Source organism: Falco punctatus, assembly GCF_963210335.1.
Source record: "Falco punctatus genome assembly, chromosome: 2".
Classification (NCBI taxonomy): domain Eukaryota; kingdom Metazoa; phylum Chordata; class Aves; order Falconiformes; family Falconidae; genus Falco; species Falco punctatus.
This window is the reverse complement of record NC_137581.1, coordinates 77,399,931-77,424,746: the sequence shown is the minus strand read 5'-3', so window position 1 is coordinate 77,424,746 and position 24,816 is coordinate 77,399,931. Positions and strand designations below refer to the sequence as shown.

Sequence of the window (24,816 nt, the reverse complement as noted above, 5' to 3'; positions counted from 1 at the left end):
GGAAGAGGAGCCAACACCAAGAGAGTGGGGTTGACACTAGTTCAAGGAAGGCATCACATCAACTAGTGCAGAATGAACACAAGCCCACCCTTCACAACTGGCCTCCTCCAATTTCCTTAATTCCCCTGAAGAACAACTGGTCTGTTCTTTCCAATTTTACGATTAATTGCTTTTATTTTCTTTCTGTAGCAAAGAATGAGGCAAAGATCTAAGTCCTTTCAAAAGACAAATCTTTCAAAATAGATCCAGTAGTCATTTTTCAACTTACAGATGAATTAGAAACAGTTGAATTAATATTGCCTGTCTGTGCTCCAGAACAGCTTATTCTATAACTGTGCTCAAACTCCTCTTTAAGACTCTCCCCTCAGGGCTTGAACACAACTACAACAGGGTTTTAAAACCCTGTTAAATTAATCAAGATCCAGGGTTTAAGACACAAAACATGAATCTTAACCTTGCTACACCTGCCTTCTTTTACCCTCCAAAGGAATATAAAATACTGTTCATGTATTCAAAAGCCAACGGTGATAGAAATCCCGTCCAGAAACACCCCTTACCAATGTGTATTGGATGTTTAATATGCTGCTTTGAGCCTGATCCGAAGCTCTACCAAACCTGTGGAGTAGGTCTGTCTCTGCTGGCCTTTGAATTAGGACCCTAAAGGAATAAACTGAGCTGTGCAATGCCTGTCAGTTCCCTAATGGCCTCAGAAAAGAAGCAATTAAGACTCTAATTAAAAGGCAAATGGAAGATTAGAAGCAGATAAATGTTTATAATCTAGATAAAGTACCCATACTGGAAATTTCATCTATTAAAAGGAGACTTCACAACAATTGAGGAGACTCCATACCTATGGGAGGCATGGTGGTATCAGGCAGGGTATCTTTCCCTCAGGTACGCTGTATTGCTGCAGTCCTGCAGTTCTGTTCTCTGCAGCCACTGTTCCTTCTGTGTATGGATGGAACAAGCCGTTCCACAAAGACAGCCCCAACAAATCTTGAATATTTTATCATACAAACTGTTCTCAGCAAATACAAACACTGCTGTGTACGAAAATGCTCAGTCCGTGAAAATACACCTTACTCTATGTCCCTTTCTTATGTACTCAGTTCACTGCCTCCTACCACACTTTCCATCTGTCGTATGTGGTGTAGTGCATAATCTGTTACAAAGAAAGGAACCAAGAGCCAAAATTTCACCAGGTATAGCAGATCCATTACAAATATGTGCTAACGATATCATTTAAAAGATAACAGCACTAGAGCACAGCGCTAGAGACTCTTGTAAACACATACAGATCTCAAAGTTGATCGTTTTTATGGCAGCCAAGACAGAGATCAAATCTCTCTCAAAACTCTTCATTACATTGTGTAAATATCACATCAAGCAGACCAGAAGAACACTGAGAACAATAAAATTTAAATACCTCCAGCAGTTCCCTTGGAAAAAATTTTCAGATTAAGCCCTTCTTCATTCAGAAGCAAGGGGTTTTCTTGAGCATGAAACCCTGTTTATAATATAAGATCTGGACTTCACTGTTCTAGCATTGCCATGCTCACCTCTTCCTCATTGTTTCATATTCTAACTTCTTTTTAGGACGACCCAATGGGCAGACCATCTTAATATTTCAAAGTAGTTTTCAGAAGAGCCCTGTGATGCTGAAAAGACAGCAGCCAAGTTTTACTGATATCTACACAGCAACCAAAATAAAATGCACAGAAAGCAATAAATAATCATAGCAATTTCTATCTAGCAACTCATGCAGCATCTTCCATCTGAGGACTGCAGAGCAGTCAGGGCATGACAGATCAGTGCTGTGTCTCCCATTCCCATGTTCTTCAACCAGTTTTGATTTCCAGCTTTATGTGATGCTCCACTGACATAGAAACACATGTGGAGGGAACACAAAATGACTACATTCATCTTTTGGGGGCCAAAACAGTGATGTTAATCCCCAGTGATTCAATATCAGCAGCCAGGGTAGAGGTGAAAAATTATAGGCTGATTTGCTCTGAGCTAAAAGGGGATTTTTGTGGCTGAGAAGACTGGTATAAGGAATTGCAACAAAGCAAAGGGATGGAAATGTGAAAGAGATTGTTCACCACTTTGGTGCCAAAATGCCTGGCTCACAGGACAGCTGTTTTCTTGCCGCACAGTGGTCACACAAAGGCTGATGGCTTGGGACCTGAGGGGAGGTTGTCTGGGGAGCTAAGCAGAAACCTTAACAGGACAATAGAGGCTCAAATTGTCATCCTCACCAAGGCAAGCTTTCTAGTCTGGTTTGCCTCTCAGCAGGCTATTCGACAGATACTGAGCGGTGATGCTACCCGGCTTTTATCAATACCTGCTTTGTCAGGCAGCCAGGTACATCTCTCCCTCCTCACAGCCCAGACCCTTGGCAGCACACTGCATCTGCCCCCACGCACCTGGGAGGACACCAAAAAAATGTGCAATGTCCTGCAGGGATACAGGAGGTATCAAACCTGTGGGACTCCATGGAGGTCCAGGCAGTCCTGAGGCAGCTGGCATCTGCCCTTGAGTAGCACCCTCCAGCCACATTTCCCCAAAAAAGCCAGCACAGGGCTATCGCTGGCCACTGGGAGAGCAGTACCCTTCAGCCAGGCACCTTCCAGGTAAAAACAGCACAATACAGTACAGAATGCCTTATCTCCACTATTCCAGCAATGCAGGACTTGAGAGGATAAGGAAAAATCAATTTAAAAGCAATTTGATATTTAAGTTTGGGAATGGACATAACTTACTTAAATGAACAAAATACATAACATACCCGTAGGTTGTTTAGACAAAAGAAGAAAATCGCACTCAGTAGGAACAGGTGTACTGTCAGGAGATTAACACTCAGTGTACAATTGGTGCTATGAAAGCAAAAAATGCAGGTTGTCTCATAAAACCATACTGGCATTTATAATATGTGTTATAATGTCTTTATCATGAGACCCTGTAGCATCACACTATAACTGAATGATGAAGTCATGCTAATATAAAAAGAATATTCCCAGCAGGGATAATATACAGCAGCTGGATTTTCCATATATATCATGTAATTACAGTAAGCCCAATCTAGAAAATCTTGTAAAAGTAATATTTGTCCTGGGGTAGTACCCTTCTGTTCTCCAGACTGTAAAATCTTGGACTTTCATTATTGTGAGTGCTGGTGCTAAATGGACCCTGAAAACAGTTGTAATCTGCCAAGGAAGAAATGTAATTTTCTCAAAGCATTTTTAACCAGAGAATGTTAAAAAAACACTGAGTTTATAAGATTGCAATAAATCCCAGGGAAAGTGTTTGTCCAGAGGCCACTCAAATAAATATGGTCACTCAAATGCCAGGCAAAATAACAAATACGTAGCAGGGTCCTCTTACTCATTTTGTGGATCTGGGGTTTACATACTCGACGAAGTATGGGCTAGACAAAAGGATTGATACAAATCAAACTGTACTTGCTAACACAGAACATCTTGCAAGCTCAGAGGCTGAGCTGTACAGCAGTCAGCTGTCATTCTGGTTATAGTTCAGGGTCATTTAGCTCCTCCACTTAAACTCAGAGGCCAGTAACTGTTCCAAGAAAAAAAGTAGCTGCTTTCTACAACGTGACATAAAGTATTTAAAGCACAGATTCTGGTTTAGCTTATTTTTCTACCAGTTTAAAAGTTTTACTAGTTTGTCAAGGAGAAGAAAAAGAACTTTGCCTGTGGAGAGGTTTTGTTTACCGCACAAAACCATTTTGGTAGTGAAGCATAGCCTTTTGAAAGGTGTTGCTGTGGGCTGCTGCCCAGAAGGCACTAGTTTATATTAAAATGCTGAGACCCTAAGGTGAAGCAGTTGCCACTGTGTATGAGAACACCCCGAGTTTACTGAAATCAACAGAAAGACTCTTCTTGCTTTGAGTCAAGTCTAACCGCACCATCACCAGGGCTTATTTCATTTGCATAATCACTACACTGAGATTTTATTGCATCCAGATCATGAGATCTTAATCTATCTCAGATGTTGTATTTATTAGGTTTTCAGTGCACGTTTTCTACTTCTTCTCCTCTTTCTCATGTAAAAGTAATTAAATGCAAGACCATTTGATTAGGGAAAACAAGGTACCGTATAGCAGTACTTCAAGCTTAGATATGAGTACTTCACAGCCTAAACTTGAACTCCTAAATTGTGCGCGGTGCTCTTTGCTCCCAAATTGGGATAAGATGTGGGAAGAAAAAAATGCTCAGATCCAAGTCTTTTAGCCCCATTTGGCTTTGGATTAGTCCCACAGAGTGAAACCAGGCCCTGTGAAGAAGCTGTGCTTCAAAACCCAGACATCTTCAGTGGGCAGCAAAGAGAGGAGCAGAGAGCCTGAAGCTTCAGAGGTGAAAACTGCTTCAGAACAAGAACAGACCTTCCAGCATCAGTCGGTGCCCAGCTGCTGCAGCTCACACGCAGCACCATGCTCACCAGCGATGCTGCCTCTGCCCTCCAGCTGCTCTCACTGCATGCGGCTGCCTGCACTGGCATCAGCTTTGCATATGCCTTAAGACAAAGCAAAAATTAAGGGGCTATTCGCACACATCAACACAACAGCCTTTCTAAAGCTGTTGGGCTGCAGCCTCAGAGGCCAGTTTGAGACCCGCACATGACTCAAAGCCCAAGAAACCTTGAAGGGGCAAGTTATCCATGCTGGAGCAGCACTGTCGTCCCCCCCCAAGAAAAGGAACAACATCTCACAGACTTGAGCTAGGACTCAGGTCAGGCCAACAAGAATGAAACAGACCTTATGATGTGATCAGAAAATAGATACCCCAGGCTGCTGCATTACAGACAGACAGGCAGACACTGGCATGACCTGGATGAGAGAGCAATTCCCTATCATCTCACCCTCTGCCTCCTTGTTTCCACATCTGAAAAAGTGAGCACAAAGTTCCCCTACACTTCAACCATACAAGTCAGTAACAGCTTAGACTTATTTGTAGGCGATTTGCATGGATGTGAACAATTATAGAGAAGGCACGTCAACAGAAAATCAAGCCCTGCATCTAATGTTGGCAATGCACATAATAATAACAACCCTACTTCCCTGGAAGAGAACATTAAACCTGTTCAAAATACAGTGTTTTTTTCCAAATGATAGTATTTCTTCCCTCCTACATCATATCTACCTTAATCATCTGACTCCCACATAACTGGCTCGACTTCAATGACAGTCTCCTCTACTTCTTTAAAAGTCATATTATTTCCACTGCCATCAAAAAGGCATGATTTTCAAGTGAAGTTATTAAGTTTCCAATACAAGGAACAGTGCGTGGGTGTACTGAAGTAGACTCTCAGGAATGAAAAAGAGATTTCCTCCCTTTTACCTGAGGATTGGGTCTTCCTTCTCTCTGGGGCCAGGAGACATTATTTATTCTGATGTTTTGGCTGTCTCCAAAGAAGTGAAGCCCGTGTCCCACAGCGAGCCCAGTGATCTAACCCTGGCTCCATCAGAAAGAAACTGGAGAGCTTTCCTCTGTGTGTCTTTTATGGTGCTGGGTGAACAGAAAAACACTCAGTTGTTCTAACTAACTTGCCTATGTCCAAAGCCTTCTAGCCAAAACATTAATGACAATGGGCAACGTATGAACCAAGCTTTCCCCTGGAGGCTCCACTAAGGTCATCCCACCTACTTATCTACAAACCAGAGTCCAAGTGAACCCCTCACCTGTTGGAACTTAGAGCAATTAGGTCTGATCCACATGCTTGATTCCCACCCAGCTGCTAAGCTCCTCATAGGGGACACAGAAGAAAAATTTTGTAATATATTCTGAGGAAGCACAAGTAAAAAAAAATCTCTTCAATTCTGACCTACAGCGTTTCACCTCAAGCTTTGTATCTGTGCTGACAGCATCATGGACTTTAATCAACTTTACTGAGTTTCAACTTGTATTATACCAGCCCCCATGTGTAAGTACAGACTTTGTCAAATGACAGTCGATTATTAATTTTGTGACTCTGATCTGAACTAAGAGCTGAGAAATTAATCTCAAAACAATTCTGTGTTTTGTGAGAGTTTCGGCTTCTTTTCCACACAGATCTCTCAGCAGCTGTCAAGTCACTGCAGGTCTTCATTTGCTGAATCCTACCTCCCTGAAGTTTCACTTCATTAGCTGTCCTTTCACAAGGTCCTTCAGCTCTGTTCAGTCCCTCTGAATTCAGCAGGATGAGTAGATGGAGGGATGTTCCAGCTGCTATAGTAGGAAAGGTTTATGAAAACTGTATTATGCAGCACCTACGCTATTAATGAATTAAATCCTCCATGTTCATTCTTAAAACACTGCCGTTATTTTGAAACCTGTCATGGCCCCTCCAGTTACAGCCTTCATTCAGCTCAAGATTATACCTGATGGTGTGTCAGTTTGACACACAGGCATCTGTCATTCTTTGACAAAGATAGAAAGAGAAAAGAATAGACAAAAGGAAAAAGTAAAGAAAGTTTTCTTATCTTCCCCATTGCCCTCCCCTGGGACAGATCTGCCACACAGAGGCCAGATGTACATTCATTTCAGATTTACCTGAGTTGATCACCTCAAAACGCTGAATTGTACAACCAGTAGCAGGAGTGTTACCAATACCAGGATCAGAATGGCTCAGGACAGAGAAAACACATGCACATCCTTCCTGGACATGTGAAACTTGCTCTGCTCTTGTAGCTCACATTGATATGCACAGTCCAAAATTTCTCTAGCTATTGTCATTCATATTCTAGGCTGCGTTCTGGTGCTGACAACCTACAGGTACATCCTGAGAGTTATGCCTCTCCATGTTGCCATAAAACACTGGGATTTAGGACTAATGTTTTCTGGGATCAATATGTCTTTCTCAAGTTCTCTGTGACACACTGTGAAGCTGTACTAACCTACAAGGCAGAAGAGGCATGTCTGCTCCTATGCCAACCGCTTCTCTACAGCTTCAGATTTCCATCACACAGCGTTTTTGCTCAGCCTGGATGCTATCATGGCAGTCCTTCAGGAAAGTGCAGCTTGAGAGTGGGTTAGCAGCAGTCTTTGGGTTAGCCTAGGGATTTTATACTCTGTAGAGTATCAAAACCTAATGCAAAACAAAGAAACAGCCCTCAACCCCACCTGCTTAGGTAGTCATGACCCCTGAGGGCTTGTCCCACTGAGACATCCACTCCACTCATGGGTGGCCCAGCTGATAGACCTTCTGCTTCCTCACACTTGGCACAATAGGAACAGAAAATAAGAATTCAGACCCTCCCTTTCATCTTGTCCCCAGCAGCTCATGTACCCTGGGGAAAAAGAAGAGATGCTCTCGACCACTTGGGTTGCTATTTTGTCCTTCAGATTTCTCAGTCCTGTATCCTTTTCTGCCAGCCCTTCCTGGCTGCCCCAAGAAAGAAGGCTGCTTTTGTAAGCGATGCTTTCCCAGGAAGAAGTGTTCCCTATTGGTCTTATTACTGCCCCCACAGGAAGCTCCTTTTTGTCCCATTCTCAGACAGATCCCTGTTGCTGCAGTGTCTAAAGACTTTATGCTGCACAACTGAAATGTATCAGAAGTGGTCCATAGCCTCCCTGCATCAGGACAAGTGTGTGTCAGATGTGATGGCTCATTCTTTTTTATCTTTAATCCATGCTATTCTGCTTATATTAAAAAGACAAGGTCAAAAATGCCTGTCTGGCACTTCCAATGAAAACTACTGAGTTTTAGTTGTCATTGGAGTTTATTTCTCTGTCTCTTGCCTCTGTAAAACAGAAACGTTCCATTTTGACCATCTGTACCCAAGATGGAAATGGTCCACAGTTATTCTGGTCTCAGGTAATGAGCACCTTGAAAATAAGCACAGGTTTAAAAATAAGCGGGGGTTTTGCTATAGAGATGAAATGGCAGGTAAGATGTGTCTCTGGAAGTGTTTCAGAATTCAGCATGGATTGGACCTGTGCTCTTATGCCCTGCTACACTGTGTTACGTTGTCCAGGTAGGAGAAGAACTGTATAGACCCAAAGTCAGTCTATTTACCTAGAATGGAGGAGAACCATCAGCTGTGCTTAAGACCTGTCCACCTCTTTAGCTTTGGACTAATTCCAATATGTTCGTTCCTCCAACTGAAGAACAGTAACAATAACCTTAAGTTCTTGTGTGGAAAACATCCAGTCTGAATTGGAGGAACAGGGACCCTGTCTAGACTCTCGAATGATGACAGAATTAAGCTGCAGGGAGTTTTAACTATTGCTGTATGATGACACCAAGTTGTAACGGTGAGTGGGTCTCAGGGATGTCTCCATCCAGTCAGTCCCTCCTGCAGTGTCTCTCCCTGGCTTGGAGTCAGACTGACCTAAAACAGCAGATTAAAACTGTCCAGCTGGATTTGTTACTGCTCCCTGCCAGCCTCCTCTTCTAACAAATGTTGTCACAGTTGATACTGTTTTAATGTCGCATTGCTGCAGCACCCTGTGGTTTTTCAGGGTACCTACAAAAACCTTCCAACCCCCCTGGTTCAGATCATGTAAGCATGGAGTTACTAAGTAGGTGCATTGCAGGATTTGAGTAGATGGTACAACCCACAGCACTAGCCTTTAGTTTAGACTCCCCTTTGCCTGCACAGCAGACGTGCCGGTGCCCCGCTGGGTCAGCATCCCCCTCAGATCCCAGAGCAGCTGGTGCCTAGCTCAGCACAGCGTGCACTGACCACAGCCACGTGCCAGTAGGTGTAACACATGTAAAACAAGGGAATGGGCTGTTTAGTTAGCACAGCTGAGGAAACAAGTTGCAAAGACTCTTTTATCCCTCACTGGTTTTTACATCTTCTTCCAAGTATGTGGCCAACAGTAGCAGGGACCCACATCTCCTGGTTGGGTGGAGGTGTGGTGGCAATGCAAAAACCACTTGGAGTCTCAATGCTCTTCCAGTCTTGGGAATATTTGCTTTATCAGTTGCTCATAAAATTATTTTTGCTGTCAGCCTATGACTCTAAAGCAGTAGTCACTCAGAATCGAGATACATGGTTACACCTCTCAACCCACTTCTTTCCCAGAAGTCTTTGCTCCAGACGTATCAGGGCTTCTAGCTGACCTGTATTGTCCGGCAGTTCCCTGGGACAGAGGAAAACCTCCAGCAACAGAAGGAGACTACTTTAGTGCTCTTCCACACCACTGAAGCAGTACAATGCAGCATTAACACAATGGAGGATCTAGGCCATTAACTTTTAAAATTAGTTTATCAAGGGAGATAGCAGTTCTTGTGGGAAAACAAAACATTTAAAGCTTCTTGCAAATCCAAACTGTCCTCCTCTAAAGCATCACACCTCATCAGTTGTACTAGTGCCTTTCTTTCTTAAATATGACAGTGTAAAAAGGCTGCAAAGTGAATTTTGTTCTGCAGCTGCCATCTCACTCTCCATCTTTCTCCTATTAGCAACAGAGCTGCAAGCTACAGTGTTATTTAGTACTTCTGCAGTGTCAGGGCTCTCATTGTGCTCCTTCTTTTGATATATTTGTTCACAGCAACTTACTTCAAGGTACAGCAATAACCCAAACAACAGCAGGCCAGCCTGATCTGGCTTGGACATGGCACTGTATGTAGTTGAAAGCTGTTGCATGGTCCCCTCGTTACCTTGGGCTGATTTCCTTTGAATGAGTTCTTTTGTTGTTCACTCCATACGTATCACCACACTTAGATTCAGAAACATTCATGTGATTCAGCAGACACAAGAAAAACTGGAGAAATTTGCCAAAGGTAAAGGAACCTGAAGAACAAATCCATTCCTATAGAGGCTTTTGCAACTCACTCTTATCCAGACTTAAACCACTTCCTTCCAAAAGCCAAGAAATGCAGCAAGACACTTTTGACTTTTGTGAAGCTTGGATTGGGCCATCACCTTGTCATTGGCTTTGGACCCACCAGATGACAGCCTGTGGAAATGAAATCACTGGTTAGCACAAAAGGCATGCATTGCAGGTAGAGCAGTCGGTTCATGAAGGGACCATATCATAACTCTCTTTATCAGTCAAGAAAGTGAACAAGCTATTAATCAGCTTCTCCTTCACTCACAGACATGCACATCAACACACAAACAACCTGTACAAGCTCACAAAGGGATTTAATAAATGAAAGCCTTCATACTTGACCAAACTTTGAGGAATGCTCCCTGGAATACTGGGCTTGAAGCCTGTATTTAATCATGGGAGCAGCACTATGATGAGCTGTGCTTTTATCCCTATGCAGACACCTGAGAGGATCACAGGGTTTTTTACATTAATATACCTGGTGAAAGAAAAGCAAACCCTTTGTTCTTTGATTAATAATGTGTTAAGCCACAGTTCCAAATTATTTCAAGTTTGCAATGGTTATAAGAACATTTACAAGACTGATGGCTGGACCGTATACTGCCAACAGGCTGAAAGAGCTATCATTTATTACAGGGCTTTCTTGCAGCCAAAATGTGTAATACTACCCTGGTAAACTGTGCAGAAAAAGAATTATGAGTTTTGGTACAGCATTTTCCCAAATTAGAAATCAAGTGAAGCTTTCTGCACTACAAATGTTTCTGTGTCGGGGGAGAGGGAGGAAATGCCATTAAACTTTCCCAAAAATTCAAAACCCAAATGCTTCTGTGCTGTGGTGGTGCAACAGAACATCACTAATTGTGTTGGCTGATTTAATCCCATCATACAACAGTATTTTGTGGTGCTCTGTTGTTCAGTTTCACCATATGCTTATAATAGCCTGATCTGTCCATCATTTCCATCATTTTCTTGTAACAACGTCTTAATTGTCCCAGTGCCTCTCTGAAGTCTGTTAATTGTCTTCTCACTGCTGCCAGTTAAATTCTTTTCTCCTCCCTTCATACAACAGAAGTAATTTTAATTTGATGATAATCAACCTATCTCATTAAGCATTTGAAGTGACTGAGGACTTCCAAGGCTGACACATCAAGGATTTGCTATTTTGGATATAGGAGAACTGCAAAATCACTGACCTCAGTATCTCCGTACATCTCTCTCTATCTGTACATGTGTGCATGCCATGCCTCGTGTCATTGCAGCACCCGCAGGCAAAATCTCCATTATTCTGATAGCAGAAAATTTTCAATCACAATTAAAAGAAGGGGAGAGCTCCACTGCACAAAGAACAGGAAAAGGCTGAGGAAGCACAATTGCGACTCCAGGAAAACACATTCACATTCCACACATGATTCATCTCATCTGCCTTCTGTTCCCAAAACAAGCTCTCCAGTTTTGTCATCCATACCCTGCTCTGCTTAAAGCAAAGGAGAGAAATGTTCTTAGGAAAGATTTTGAGCTCTGCTGAGACTCTGGTGATGAGCAGAATCTTGCCTTTTGTTGAAGTAACAGGATCTGAAAAAAATGCCATTCCGAAACATTAGCTCTCCATGAAAACTGAACCAGTGCTTTAGGCCTAAAAATCCTCCTGGTTCACATCAAAGCACAACAGATAGCCAGCATGCCCCTAAATGACTATCAAAATGCATGCGTCCTCACCACGGTAGCCTTTCTTTGCTACATACCTTCTATAAGGCCTTAGGGCAAGTCACCATTCACTGCCTCAAGTTCCCCATTGGCAAATCAAAAATAACAACATTTCCCTTCTTTTGAGACTTTCAGATGAAAGGTCACAGGAAATAAAAGCCAAACATTACTAGTACTATCTTTTCTGAGCCTCAGTAATTCGCTCCCCGCTGGGCTTCTGGATTCTGATGTAAACTTATTGGCATAATACATTCTGCACTTGTATTGTATTTGCATTGACCTCCATTTCCAGCAAAAACAGAATAAAATGTCATTTAAAAATTGATAGGAAACACAAGAAGCAAATAATCCGGGTTGTGCTGAATGCATAGCAGCTAATGCTCTATGCACATAAAACCCAGCATGTGCCAGCTCTGTAGTTGCTTCTTAAAGCGATGTATAATGTCAGGGTTTGGACTTTTTGGGGTGCTGCTACATTTTTCAATTCATTTCCAGTAGTCACATCCATGCTGGGAATAAGTGAAGTGACTGCATTTTTTTTCTCCCTTTTCTCTTTAGAAATATGTGATCAAAAAGACAAAAGTGTCTTCTTTCCTAAGGACAGATCTGCCTGCGCTGATCTCAGGTTAGCCAAGCAGCAGTTCAGCCTTGGGGGGAGCGATGAGCACTTACACCAGGGCGCAGATCCTCAGGTGTACTTTAAGGAAAACCAGGAGGAAGAAGCCAAAGTGGCCTTATTGACCTGTCACCTGTCCCAGGAGCACCTTGCAGTTTTGGTTAGATAATAAAGTGCCTTGTCCAGAGTTTTTCCTTTTTTTATCTCTCTGGTTTAAAAAAGCTCTGCCTGGAGTAAGTACAAGGTGAAGGCAGTGGCGATGCATTTAATTTGGCAGCCAGGGAAACCTTTTATTATGGTGGGAAGAGAGAAAAAGGCTCACTGCACGGCACAGAGCTGGTTGGGTTCAACATTCTTCCGATGCTGCCTTGAACTCCTCCCAAACCCACACCCCAAATTCCCACCCCCTTCATCAACCTGCCTTGTCTCTAAACTCTTATTCCTCCCATGTGTTGTGGTTTACACTGTTTGAAGGAAGCGTGACTAGCTGTAAAGCCATCCCTGAGCTCCCCTACCACCTAAGCCTGGTTCAGTGCAAGCATGAAGAGAAGGGGTCAGCGAGCTTTCAAAAAGAGCATGCCAAGTTTTATTTCTCTTTCCCATCCTGGAGGTTAAGCGTGCCTTAGGAACAAGCAGAAGCCAGAGGATGCTGCCTCACAAGCAGACATCTGCTAGATGCCTTGGGACTTAGCAGGGACCCCGTGGGCGTAAAAAACTGTGGAGACCTGAGTCAGGTGCACAGTCTGGAATAACTATATCCTGATGGAAGATGCTGCTGATTTGGACTGCTGCTGGCTGAGACTAGAATCTGGTGCTCTGCTTTCCATTTGCTATGGCATACATTTTTTAAAACCGCACGTTTAACACTCTTACGCAATGTTAGAGAGAGAGCTCTTTAACCAGAAATGCCTGGGTTTAATTTTTTCTCCCATTTACCTCTGAAACTGGGAGCCTCGTCTAGTTTATTTTCTGAGAGGCAGGATACCATCAGAGTGAAGTATGTCTGGTTTTAGCCAAGTGTTCATCGTACAAAGCACATATCAATGAAGTGCTCCAGGTCAGCAGTGGTCTGGCAGCAGTAATAAAAGCTGCAAGAAAGAGACTGTCGAGCTGTGCTTGTCATGAAGAAGAATATAGTTAGTCTGCAAGTGGTGTGCAGAAATGTCTCAAATATCTATGGGAGTCAGAAGAAAACCAAGTAAGCTACTAACCTCCAGCTGAAAGAGCATTCAGCAAGGTATCTCCTCCAGATACTACATTCCTGCCACAAACACGCAGCATCCCGGTGGTGATCCGCCTGCCTGCCCAGACATTTCAAAACTTTTGCAATAATCTCTCAACGATATTTTCCAGGCATCACTTCTTTTTTCTTAGTTTAGATATATGCACACTTCAAAATCTTTGTAAGCTATCTCTTCTGGTAGAAGAGTGCCACCTCATGACTGATACAGAGGAATGAAACAACCCACAGCAGAAAAGCTGAAAGCTCTCAAGTGCTGCTCACTGCCGGGCAGGACAGGAACAGCTCATGCCCTGTGTACCCAGCCAGCACCTCAACCACCTGAGACAAACACTCCTTTGCCAAACAAGTGCTTTGTGCTCCACTAGAAAAAGCTTAACATCTTTGCTGACCACCAAGCCCACCCTCGGTGTTGAACAGAAATTAATTACTCAGGAGAAACAGACATTATGTAGCTTCTATACGAGGTGTTTCTTGCTTCAAAAGCCCCGTTGTTTTCTTTCAGACTCCTCTGCGCTGTCTTAGGTACCTCTCCTCTGGGAACTGTGCAATTTGGAGTGTGAGCACCCTCTTCTTGCTTCCTCAAATAGCTTTCCCCATACCTAGCCACCTTTTCTCAATTACTTTTTCCTTCTTAAAACAACTAATTTTTCTCACCAGCTGAGATAAACATTGTTAAACTAAGAAGAAATTTCGGTGCTAAAAAGCCCTAATGACTCTTTGTTGCTTCTATAAATGAGGTGCATGTGTCAAAGAAACTTGGAATTTCTCTGCTCCATCACCACTTAGAAATGTTTGTGGCAAAATCAGACACATATTCTCAGAGACTGATTTGTCTATGCCCCTGCCAGGAACAGTTAGCTTAAATATTTATAACACATGAACAAGGAATAGAGCAAAATAACTTTTTGCTGGGCTTTGTGCTGCTTTTTTTTTTTTTTTTAATGAATTCAGGCATTGAGGAAAGTGCTAGATTGAAAAGGCTAGAGCATGAAGTGTGTTGTTCCTATTTTTTCCCAGAATAGAAATATCAGGAGAGCAGTACTGAAGCTTTCCTAAAATCCCAACTCTACTGCTGCTGTTCTCCTTTATTGGACTCATTGCTAAATGCCTAGGCAGTAATTAAAGATCAGAATCAGCTTCTTCCTTACCACCTCAAATAAAACCAAAGTCAATTAAAACCAAGTGAAGTACTATTTTTTCTAAAACGGTTATTGATCTACAAGCAGGTATATTAATAGCACCTATTATCAGACAGGATGCCAAGCAGCTAAAATATGGATACAAATTTTGACATAACTTGAATATTAAATAGTGTTTCAGAAGTGAAAGATTGTGCATCTCATTCCCTGAGGCAGCTAGTTTTTGCTCAGTCCTGCATTTCAAAAATATGCTGCTTAAGTTGACAGCCAATATTATTAACCTGAAAGCATCAACTTAATAAGTCTCATCCTATGAACTGGGGGAAAAAAAAAAAGAGAGAGAAAAAAAAGAAGAAAAATCAAAACCTGCTTGCTATTCAGTGGGAGGATTTTAACAGTGCAGATGATTTTCTTTGCATAATCGCTAGAAGGCTTGCAAAAGTTCATAAAAAATCAAAGCTGTGTGAAGTCTGGGATTGGCTGATTCTTTTGTTACGATAAAGGTAACAACAGCCAAATCAATAAACCTCATTTAAATGCTAATTAAAGATTATTTTACAACAGATGACTCTTTAAGCTTAGTGTGTTTAACAGTTTCCCTTAAAAAGATTTTTATAAAAAAACTTGACCAATCACACCAAATAATAGCATGAAAAAATGTTTGGTTGCTTAAACTATCTCCTATTAAGAAAATGAAAGGATATAAGGTCTGCTATCTAAACACATCTTTTGAAATACTAACAAAACTAGCCCAGATATCCTCCTCCTCCCAGAGCAGCTAAGTTAGCGCTAAGCCATGTACAGTGTGGGGGTCCTTCAGACAGCACTGAACCCCTCCAGCTTCAACTTTTGTCCAACCAGGGACATACTTCAAAGTATCTGAGCAGAATTTCTCCATCTGCCAAGAGCTCTACTGCCAACAGGTCATAGGAAGAGGCAGGTCCATGCTTAAGCCACCAGGAAGAAGAGAGGAGGAGGTGCCAGCTGAATTAAGCACAGGTCCAAACGCCGTCACCAAAGGGCAACGCGGTCAAGCTCAGCTTTGTCCAAAATGCACAGAGAAAGGGCTCGTTGCTTGTTTGCTTGGTTAAAGAACCAGAAGGCAGCTCTGCTGTTATTAGCCCCTGCTACAGAGCTGGACAGATCCAGCTCTCACACATCTCCATGCCCAGCTGCTTTTTTAGGCTGCCATGTGGTACTAGCTAGCCTTCTCAAATGATAGCTGTGATAGTTTCAGCAATGCCATCAGGATTTAGAGCTTTCTTCTGAAAACCAGAGAGCACCCATACACCAGTCCTCTTGGTACTCTTTTGGATGAAATATAAATCAAAAATATAATCTCTGAAACTAAGATATCTTTAGGAAAAAAAAAAAAATTCTTCAAGATGTCTCTTCTAAAAGTAAGTACCACCTACCCACGTTAGGCTTGTTTTCCAGCCCACCTAAAAGGATGCACCATTATGAAACTGCCCAGGCAACCCCACTGAAATGTTCTGTTGCTTACCAAAAATCCAGGTGATTTTGGATAGCACACAATTTCACTTTATTTGTGCTGCATTTCCAAACATTACTTCTCACAAACATCTGCCTGGCAGAAATAAGTGCTTTATCCTGAACTCTCTTTCATCTCCTCCTCTGATTTCACAACATTTAAACCAGGCTTCAGCAATGCCATTAGCCACAAACCTACAAACAACCACCAGAATACTTTGTGGGTGATTCACAGATTTTGTTGTCAAAAAGCTAGTGATCTTCCTTATTTCCTGAATTTTACAGCATGCCAAGCTATGTGTTCACACTGTTTTGTCTTTAATCCTGGGTTCAGAAATATTTCCACAGTAAAATGTGAGATTTTTATAAAAAGCTCTAAGTCAGTAAAGTTCAGGATAGAGCAAACCTTGGATGTTCTGTTCTCTTTGTAAAGTAGCATTTTTGAAAAGAAACAAAACACATCCAAACACGCAGACTCAAATTACATGTTTAAGAAATCTGCACAGCAAGAGGTGAAAGAGATCACACATCTATTTTAATTAAATGTTTATCTCACAGTCATGACAGCACAAGTGTGCAGCAGGTACAAGCTGTTACAGAAAATTCTTCTTTCACAGCAAGCATCTTTCCAACTAAAGGGGTTTTTCTCCCAGCTGTCCCTTAGTATTAATGCTCATGTGGAATTTCAGCAATGCCCAAACATGCATTGTTCTGCTCTCAGTCCCGGTTACCACTGTGTGCTGAACACGTGCTCCTCAAGAGGGTCGCATATGCTGTGCATTATGTAGCATAAAGCCAATACAGCAGTCAGCTATGTTTTTCCACAAGAGATTGGCTCTCTGTGTATACATCTTAAAGGATGCCATCTTGGAAGAGCTCTCATATAAACAATGTTTCTACCCCTTTCCAATGCCAAATGCATTTAAGGTTCATATTTTCAGCAGTTCAGCAGGCAACCTGCAGAGCATCCAGCTCCACTAATGCTGTCCATGGGCATTTCCCCGGGGACCTTACTGCAGGTGCATCAGAGACCGTGCACCTTGCAACGTTAGTCTGAAAGTTTTGGAGAGGTGCAAGTAGTTCCCATCCAAACTGCAAATCAAAGCTGGAGTTTTTAAAAAGACATAGGGTTTTATCAAACTGTGAAGCTTAGAAGTGTTAGAGGATGCATTTTCTGTTCTATATTTTCTGCTTTCATATCTGTCCCATTCCCATCTTCTGCCTCCCCAGCAAGGAGTGGAGAGAGAAGAACCTGCTTCTGAGGTGCTGACCTCATTTAGCCTTTGGGTTTATGCAGAACAGAGAAGAAGAAGAACTGTTCAACTGCTTTCTTCCCCAAGATGAGCAATGCAGCAGCTCAGGCATTTCCTTCTTCACCCTTATTTTATCCAAAACTAGATTTTCCTGTGGCTCTCCACCCCTTCATAAAAGGTGAGGGAAACGGCAGGGCACCCAGAGCCCCTGGAGGAAATGGACTCCCTTTAGCTTCTCCCAACCTGAGATCATGCTGCAGGAAGCCAGCTGTGGCACAGCATCGCTGCACACCAGTGTGCAGCTGGATGTCCCCCGTCCTCTCCTCTCCTGGTGCTTTTATGAGACGTTCTTCCTCCATGGCAGTGAATCTAGTGGCTGGAGAGAGACTATAAAACAGGCTGAGCCCGAAGTGCTTTGAAGTGCTGAGGTAACTAAACAGGAATATTTGTGTGAACTATGTGTTTCCTGAGGGTCTCTGGTATAAGAATTAAAGCTGTTGCTTATGAATGTGGAAAAGCAATAGGGAGCCAACAGGAACTCATGCAAAGGGAACTCATGCAGCCTGCTGTAGGTGAACCTGCTTTAGCAGGGGGTGGGACCTGATGATCTCCACAGGTTCCTTCCAACCCTGATCATTCTGTGATTTTGTGAAAGAAAGAGTAGGGTACAAAATCCTGGTACTTCATGTTCCGGCTCCACTGAATTGAGTTTCCCATTTCCAAGGACCCCAAGTGCAAATTCTCAGAGGAACAAGCTTCTCTCTCTGGTCAGACACTGCATTATTTGATACATTAAATTTCACAGATTTAGTCGACAGAAAAAAAGTAATCATCATCCATTTGAAAAAGCACAGCTGAAAAAAATGATTAAAATTCATACACATCAGGCAGCTTGATTTGCTGGGCTTGGCCTGAATATAAGGCTAAATGAAGGTTAAATATTGGCTGAATAGTAATTGTACCATCTCCTTGAGAAGCTGTTTATTGAGACTGTATATGGTACTGTTAGCTAAAAGTAGCAGCACATCTGAGATTGAATCAGACAAGCTTTTCTACCTTATCATTTACCATTTCTCAGACTAAGCTACATGTAGTCAGAAAGCAAGAAATTAGACACAAGACACTCAATGAAGTATATTTAATTCCTGATAGGATAACTAAGTAAATCAAACATTTCTAATCCAGCATTTTTCCATTGGAAAATATAATTTCACTGGCACTGGAATTTCCTACTGAGCGAAAAATGTACATTTTAAAATATTTTGAAAAAGACTAAAGCATGGCCATCTTCTTCTAATTTAGATGCTGCATTATGCAATATATCACATGTGAAGAAGTCAGAATGAAAATAGAATGACTAATCCAGGTTAGGCTTTGTTTAGAATTTAACTCAACATAATTCCATTTCCTTACATTTGTTATCTTGTTTAGAACGAAAAAGATTTTGGAGTGTCAGAAAGTCCCACTGACTTGAAATTATGGCTTCTCATCAGCTCAATTTCCTATGCATGTTCTCCTCTTGTGCAGACGTGACCCAATAATATATGTGTTCTCCCATGGGGGATGTGATTTTATTACTCCTGGTGTTGGGCAGGCCAGCTGCTCCGGCTCACTCCATGGCAACTCACATTTTCTGATGTTGAGCTTGTCCCTGGTGCCGTCATCACCTGTGTGATGAAGACAGAAGATGCCACAAACACCTCTGATCAGAAGTCACAGATGGCAGTAGATCAAGGCTATAAAATTTCAAATATAGTGATCAGCTTCTTTGTCTGATTAAATAAGAAATATGAAAATAGAAATACCAAATTACTTGAATTGCTAACAGAAAAAAGTACCTGATTTAACATCAAAAAAGGAAAAAGAAAACAAACAAAAAACCTCCAATGAAAGCTTATTTCTTATATCCTTATAAGAAAAAAATATCTGTCCCCACTCCCTTCCTCTCCCACTCACATACACACTCCTCTCCCCAGTTCCTGCACCAGCGCCAGCAGTGGCCACGCTACAATGTAGCTGGGACATGGAGAAGACACGCACAACATTCATAACCCGCAAGATGAGGATGTCATGCACAGATTCCTAGGCATGCTGAAGCAAAGATAGACTAAAATGCTCACAGGCACCTGTCCAGTTTTTACTTCTTCCAAGAGCTTTAAACACTGGTCAGGATGAGATAAGCATCCAATTTCCAGGTGTGTTCTTAATCAAATTATCAGAAACCCTGGGAATTCCCCTTTTCCAGCTCTGAATAAGAGGTTATATATATATATATATATATATATATATTTCTGGGGTTATTACTCAAATAAAACTGAAAAACCGACACTGATTACTTCTCAAGTGTACCTAAATTCAAAAAGGAGGGGGAAACTCTTTTACCAGAGCACGGTATTTACAGCATTTTCCAACAATAACAACTGATGCTTTGGGCTTCACAAAAAGCAGTGAATTCAGGGTACAACATGACTTTTTTTCCTTTTTTTCTTTCCTTTTTTTTTTTTTTTTTTTTTTTTAGCTTGATTAAAGAGAACCAAGTAGCTAATGTGGAATATTTCTGATAATAACTCGGTGGAACTATAAAAATTTGTTCTAAATCTCTGTCCTTTTTTGAGGCAATCATTTTCACATCGGGGAGAATTGTTTAGTACAAAACTGACAGTGAAAGTCTAGATGAGGAGGAAAATATACTGCAAGTACATCTACTGCCTTTAAATCTCAGCATGTCCCTTGTGGCACACCAATAAAACAGACCCAGCAAAGCTAGGTAATTTGCCAAAGCCCACACAATGTCCACAGGAGAACCAAAGTATAAATCAGGAGTTCTTGACTCCTAGCCTTTTGCTTGTTTTTAATAGCAGACATAGCTTTCTCATTCTCTTTAACATCTAAAAATAACAGACTGATAAATCCTGCACCAAATATATTTGAGACCAAAAGGTCATCCGGGCAGAGACCATCTCTCTGCCTTGTAGCACTAAGGAGCAGAGGAGCAATGCTCAGCCACAAAACAAGAAAGTCACTGTAAGCTTTTTTAAGCACTACACTGGAGTTTCAGACATTAGGTGCACATTCAGCTAATTACCTCAATATTAGTGCTATTATCACATTGTTTAAGTAAAATTCTCCCATCTTCTCACCGTTGCCCTAGGCAAGGTACAAGTCAGCTCTAATGCTACGGGTCAGCACCTCCCTCTTCTTCATAATTCCTACAGCAAAATAGTTTCATCATGAGCACTGACACAGAGGCTGTAGGAATTCATCTCAAGGGGCAGAGAATTTTCTACATGTCTGGGCTTGTTTTTAAAACGTTCTCACGATACAAATGAACCTTCTGATGAAGGAGATCAAAACCTCAGCTAAGGATGCTATGAATAAAGACAGGGTAAAAGCAATATAATAGGAGCATCGCATGAGCAAACGGAAGTCTCAGCTCTCAGCTGGAGACCACCAACCAAATTCTGTACCTCCTGTACACGAGCGAAACTCCTCTCACCCCAGAAATGGGGACACCACTGATTTCTGTGCACACTTGAGTCCTCTGCTGCTAAGGTCTTACTCCAGGCTGAACTGTGAAGCAAACTTCCCATGCAGTGACTGGAAATGGGTTGCTCTTATGGGATATCCCATTCGATTTTGTGCAGCCAAACGTCTGCCTTGTTCTGCTAAGTGCCAGCAGGAAATTGCTGAACCTCAAAATCGGCCTGACATTGTGGCTGTCAGCCGAAGAGATGCAGTCAGTAATGGGCCATAATTCTTGCTCCCTTCATTTCATTTAGAGTCCTTTTTTTATCACAGGAGTGGAATTTCAAAATAAAACGTCCTGCTGTAACAAAGACCAGCTCAAGTAAAACAAAAGCTGAATGAGGCTGTTGCTATGTGTAATCTGCAGTAGGCTGACCTAGAGCTGCATATTACTGTATTTTGGTCCAAACATATTTGATTCCCTGATTCTGAAGTCCCCTTTTCCCCCTGACTTTTTTATAGCATTTTATTTTTGATGGCTCCCATCACAAAGTGAAATAATATATGGTAAGAGTGCATGACACAACATATTATTGTGTAAGCTACCATAAAATCTTAAATTAAGTGCACTGGGGGGAAATGCATCAAGTCACTCTGGGTCACCACACCAAACCCTCGTAGCACTGCAAGACAGTGAAAGCATAAGCCAAATAGCAGTAGACAGCATGAACAAACTGTAGCCTCAAAATAACTGCACAGGGCAACTTTTCAAGAGTAACGAATCTGGAGGTGGCGTCAACTTTGTTATTAATTCTAATCAGTCAAAGTTGGGGTTGTAACCTTACCCGCGTATCAGCAGCAGCTTAGGGGAATTATTCTGTCATTTTCTTAGACTGCATGGTGCAAAGATTAAGCTTGATAAAACCTTTCATTCTAGCTGCAAGGAAAATTGCTGATGGGGTACACTGAAACAGTGTCCATGCTGCCAGTCAGGCAGACGGAGCCACTGCAGCCTGTGCTCTGGAGAGGAGCAGCCCACGTGTTACCAGGAGCCAGAGCATGGTCCCCAGTTCTTGTTGAAGCAAACAGGACACAATGTCACAGATGTGACCAAGCCCTCTACAGCATTCCCACCCCAGCACAGGTACCTTGTGGCGAGAGCCCAGCTGTGTGTCAAATCCAATGCAGACAGAAAGTGGCTTAGCAGGCTGGCTCCTGCTCACAAGCCACTCGTCACTCTCCAGCATTGCTCAAGTCTCTGTACAGCTCCTCACCTGTTGAACTGGAATAATAAACATTTAGAAGATAAATTAAAGTTTTATTTACACTGGTTGTCATAACTAGTCATAACTAATTGCTGATTTCAGATACACAGAACTAATCCCAGCACTGTCAGCAGGACTTTTTTTGTCCCTATTTGAAAGCAAAACAATAAAAATGTTGCTGCATTAGCTTGGCTACCTAAAAAAAAGTCTCCTTCACCCAATCCCCATAATTTAGTTTGTCTCCTCTGATATAATAAGGACCAAAATTCAGCTTGCAACTCACCTTGAATAGGTCTGACCCAGGAGCTATAGGAACAGTATCCACCATGATGTGTGTCTTTCACAGAGAAGTGGCAACTCTTATGATGCTGGTTACAGCCCACAAAGCTCTAACAGAACATCAAACATAATAAAAAAACCCACAATGAAGTAAGGTGGCAATTAATTTTACTACTTGGGTAACTTGCCCAGCAATCATGTATTTGCACAACACTCGGTTGTGATTCCCCAGCCTGTGCAAACATAAAACAAACAGACTGAAATGCTGTCATTAAGACCTAACAGAAAGCTGCAACATATACAAAGGCTCATTACTGCTCATTAAAAATGCTTTGAGTTTAAAGGAGTGAGACAGCAGTTAAGGGCAACCATCAGAGGTTTCATCAGCTTATGGCACGTTTAAAATACAGTGTGCAGCGAGGTGAACAGGTGCAAGCGCAAGCCCACTGCACTGCAACCTAATCCTGCCACTGCCATTCCCCCGTGCTGGGCAGCAGGGACAGATGGTGCAGGGAGCTGCGGAGCCTCCATACTGGGACGTGCAGGGGCAAGTGGCTGCCCAGCCCAGCAGGAATGCTCCTCTGTCACCACCCGCTGCCCCAGCTTCACTCAATGCCCATCACAGCAGGGCCTGAGAGCCCAGCCTCAAGGTTTTCAAATGGTCTCAAATAGACCGTTCCTTCCAGTTATAGTTTTAATTAATGTAGAATGAATTATTTGGGTCTCTTAATTTCCCAGCTTATTTTGAAAAAGTCCAACTAACGCTGAGCTAAGTAGCTCCAAAGGCTCCCCAGCTCTCATCTACCCTGAAGAGGTCCAATTAAAATGAGACACTAGTCAAAATGTCAAACCACCATCATTTTTAAAGCCATTGTGCAACAGATCTATGGCTACACATAAACCACATAATTACTGAATAAATGACACAATACTTGGAAACCTAAAATCTAAAATGTCCTTACTCAAGACACAGCCTCCCCTGTCAACCCAGAGCATGCTCAGAACTTGCAGCAAATGATAAAAGTCACAATACCTTTTAAAGAACAATTAAAACCATGGAGTATAATGCAACACATGTAAATTAGATGGTAATATATGATAAGGGCTTAAATGCAAAAAAAACCAGTCCAGAAGCTCTGGTGACTGCAGAGTTGAAGGACCCCTGAACCAGCACAGGTAGAGGCTGGTAAAGCCACACCATGAAGAAATGCAGGTGCACTGGCAATCACTGCAAGGGTCTCCACAACTGTTGCACATTTTAATCTGGAAACCCTCTAATCCACTTACAATTTTTTTCTGTATTAGCTTTCTCAACTTTTAGAGAACTTAATAAGGTCTCTCTCATACACACGTCCCTCACTAGGTAGTCTTTTTCTTGATTTCAACTTACTTGTTTGAAAAATCCTAACTCTTCCGTTCTAGCTCTGGAAGTATTTTGACTACTGCGGAAAAGAAACAGGTATTAAAGCGTTGCTCAATGGGAGACTAAATTAAAAATTGACAGGTCAAAATTTCAGATGAGTGTTTGTTTTTAATGAGCCCTAGCTCTAATGTAATCCAATTAACTCTCTTGACTTCTGCACAAAATTGCCCCCCTCTTTCCCACAAGTTAAGCAAATTTTTCCTAACCAAAGCAGCAGGATCACTGAGTACTTAGTCTGAGCACAGGAAGGTAATAGTGTTTCAAAGAGTCTTCAATATTATTTTTTTAATTTCATTGCCCTTATAATGAAAACTTGAAACTTCCCATTCACGTCTAAGTTGAATTTCAGTAGCAGGGAAAGGGATTAGAAACACATGAGTCTAAGGAACAGCACACTCCTTTGGGGAAACCTTTCCAGGGGTCACTGGTCTCGGCACACCGCCGAGGAGCAGCAAAGGAGCTGGTACGAGACCAGCCCAGAGAGGTGCCCGAGATGGCAGGAGAGACATCGTGACCAACACTGGTTGCTGCCACCCCTCTCTGCCCCCAGCCTGGTGATGCCCCCCTCCCAGGGCAGAGAGATCCTATCAAATACTGCACCCACACTCCTGGGTCTGCCCAGAGGAGCGCTGGAAAAAACCACAAATGACCCTTTGGGGAAGCTGCTGCACAACTGGTACGTTTCTCACACGTATAGTGTTCTGTGAGCTGCCGGGTTCTTCTCCCTCTGTCATTTTGTGGGAAAGAAGATCTCCTTTAGACTAAAAATCACACAGGAAATCTCACAAGAGATGATTTTGTCATATGGTCTCGTGTCGTGTCCTTCCACCCTTCCCAACTGTGAAGTGAACAGAAAAATGGTAAGATCTTTATATTTCCATTTGTGCGTTATTTGAGAATTGAAATGCAAATATGTCTTGTCCTGCAACACCGAGAAAAATGAAGGCTTGAGTATTTCTGTTAGGCATAAGGAAAGAGAAATTAAGATCAGTAAGCACAGCAGGACGGTCGCATTTCTGCCTGGCTGTAGCAGGTAGGTATGGTGCAGCAGTTTTCATGCTAAAGCTTTCCCTGACAGTCACTGCTCTGCAGGGTCTGAGGCGCTGCAGTAAGTGGAGGGAAACACTGCAGAAGGGCTGAAGTACCACAGTGTGGTAAC

The 24,816-nt window shown here is 42.3% G+C and overlaps 1 protein-coding gene across 6 annotated transcripts in view; it reads left to right on the top strand.

The window, feature by feature from the left end:
- Nucleotides 1-24,816, top strand: part of KCNJ6 (potassium inwardly rectifying channel subfamily J member 6) — a 192,532-nt gene that overhangs the window by 152,303 nt on the left and 15,413 nt on the right. The window lies entirely within an intron of this gene.